This window comes from Chiloscyllium punctatum, unplaced genomic scaffold (assembly GCF_047496795.1).
Source record: "Chiloscyllium punctatum isolate Juve2018m unplaced genomic scaffold, sChiPun1.3 scaffold_521, whole genome shotgun sequence".
NCBI lineage: Eukaryota > Metazoa > Chordata > Chondrichthyes > Orectolobiformes > Hemiscylliidae > Chiloscyllium > Chiloscyllium punctatum.
The window spans coordinates 10,001-12,500 of record NW_027310255.1 but is presented as its reverse complement, the minus strand read 5'-3'; the positions used below and the strand labels follow the sequence as shown (position 1 = coordinate 12,500).

Here is a 2,500-nt window from a genome sequence, read left to right as displayed (position 1 = left end):
CTCAACACTTCGTGGCAGCTCCGTGTCCCAGAGACCAGGAGGGTTGGCACACACACACAGTGTGAACCACCGACAGCCATTCTGGGACCGGTGACAGCCGTGCTGGCCCCACTGCCACGACACAGACGGACGCCAGGCCGCGCTCCCCGGCGGGGGGATGGCGTCGAGCCTGACGAACGGAATGTGCAGGGTGGGGGGGAAAGGCCAAGCGCTCCGACGCCGGAGGGCTCCGGAGTCTGAACTTAGGGGGACAAAGAGGACGGGTCCTCTGCGACACCCCAGCCGCGCTCTCGCCAGCCAAGGCGAGTGCGATTGATTGCCAAACGACCCTCAGACAGGCGTGGCCCCGGGAAGAACCCGGGGCCGCAAAGTGCGTTCAAAGTGTCGATGATCAATGTGTCCTGCAATTCACATTAATTCTCGCAGCTAGCTGCGTTCGTCATCGACGCACGAGCCGAGTGATCCACCGTCAAGAGTTGTCTGAGTTTGTTTTAGGTCTCTCCCTCGCCAGAGGAAAGCGACCCGGACCGCACATACGCTCCCCACCTTGAGCTACAGCCACCTGCACGCCGGCGTGCGGGCGGAGCAGGGTGGCGTGAAGCGATGGGGAGCACCATCCTGGTGCGGCCCGCAGAAACATACGTCTATTGGGGGGAGGAGGACAGGGCGCCCAAGAGGCGATGCGTGCCCCAACGCACCGCAGCGACGGAGGCAGGATCACCGCCACCATGTCGCCCGCCTAGTATCACGAGGCGTGCAGCAGCTTTGCCCTAGGAAAAGCAGAGGCGGGAACGGGCACCGGCCATCGGTTCGGCAGCGTCACTGACGCGTGCACGTGGCGGCGTGTCGGCGAGCGGACTTCCTGCGAGGAGGCGGGGGCGGCACTCGCCCGAGCAGACGCCCGCCCGGCCCAGCCACCGCCGAGGTGGACTGGGAGTCGCGGCAACGGCTCGTCATACTCGTTCCCACACTCACAGCGCAGCTTGCCCGCAAGCCACCGACCACCGATCGACGCCAGGCGCCCCGACCGAGAGCGGGATCGCTCGTTCGCCCTGCTGGCAGTTCGCTGGGGATCACTACTGCACGGAGCTCGGAGACCGACGGGCGGCAACTCGAGAGTCTTTAAACCACCACCCCCATCCCGCAAGTGCAAAGAGGCTGTATACGCACAGACGGGTGAGGGGAATAGGTACCCCGTCGGGTTTGAAGGGAGCGTGACTAGATAGCAACGATGTAAACCCAGCCGATTTGGGAGCGAAAGACCGGCGCCTGCATCACCGGCTTCGTTTCCCGTGGCTGGAGAGTACACCGAAACCCTCCGTCTGTCGCGAGCTCCCGACGACGCGGTGCCGCCAAGCAGCAGGGCCGGACCTGGTGTGGCTCCCCTCGTCGATCACAGACCGGTCGGCACTACTGACGAGACGGTGGAACGGGCTTCGCCCCTTGTGACGAAGGGTGATGCGAACCCGCCCGCCCGCGTGCGTTCGGGGTGGACTCGGCAAACGGAGATTTGAAATCGGAAAGTGTCCTCCTGCCCCGCGCAGGTAGGCGCCCAACAGTTGTGGGGGGTTTGGCGGTGACCACGGCTGCAGGGCCTGCTACCCCGACGAGCTCTCCTGCTGGCCCCGAAACCACCCTCGCGAGACAAGTTGAAACGGAAACGGGCGTACCCCCAAGCCGACGATCCTTTCTTATTTGTTACTTTTTTTTTCACTTGCTCGAGTTGTGGGGATTTGGCGGTGACCACGGCTGCAGGGCCTGCTACCCCGACGAGCTCTCCTGCTGGCCCCGAAACCACCCTCGCGAGACAAGTTGAAACGGAAACGGGCGTACCCCCAAGCCGACAGAGATCCTTTCTTATTTGTTACTTTTTTTTTTCACTTGCTCGAGTTGTGGGGGTTTGGCGGTGACCACGGCTGCAGGGCCTGCTACCCCGACGAGCTCTCCTGCTGGCCCCGAAACCACCCTCGCGAGACAAGTTGAAACGGAAACGGGCGTACCCCCAAGCCGACGATCCTTTCTTATTTGTTACTTTTTTTTTCACTTGCTCGAGTTGTGGGGGTTTGGCGGTGACCACGGCTGCAGGGCCTGCTACCCCGACGAGCTCTCCTGCTGGCCCCGAAACCACCCTCGCGAGACAAGTTGAAACGGAAACGGGCGTACCCCCAAGCCGACGATCCTTTCTTATTTGTTACTTTTTTTTTTCACTTGCTCGAGTTGTGGGGGTTTGGCGGTGACCACGGCTGCAGGGCCTGCTACCCCGACGAGCTCTCCTGCTGGCCCCGAAACCACCCTCGCGAGACAAGTTGAAACGGAAACGGGCGTACCCCCAAGCCGACAGAGATGCTTTCGCTCCTGTTACTTTTTTTTTCACTTGCTCGAGTTGTGGGGGTTTGGCGGTGACCACGGCTGCAGGGCCTGCTACCCCGACGAGCTCTCCTGCTGGCCCCGAAACCACCCTCGCGAGACAAGTTGAAACGGAAACGGGCGTACCCCCAAG

General features: G+C 62.4%; 1 non-coding gene across 1 annotated transcript; it reads right to left on the bottom strand.

Moving 5' to 3' along the window:
- Window positions 1-324: 324 nt before the first annotated feature.
- Window positions 325-478, bottom strand: LOC140473112 (5.8S ribosomal RNA). The gene has a single exon (XR_011958098.1). It is a non-coding gene; the product is annotated as a 5.8S ribosomal RNA (ribosomal RNA).
- Window positions 479-2,500: the final 2,022 nt, after the last annotated feature.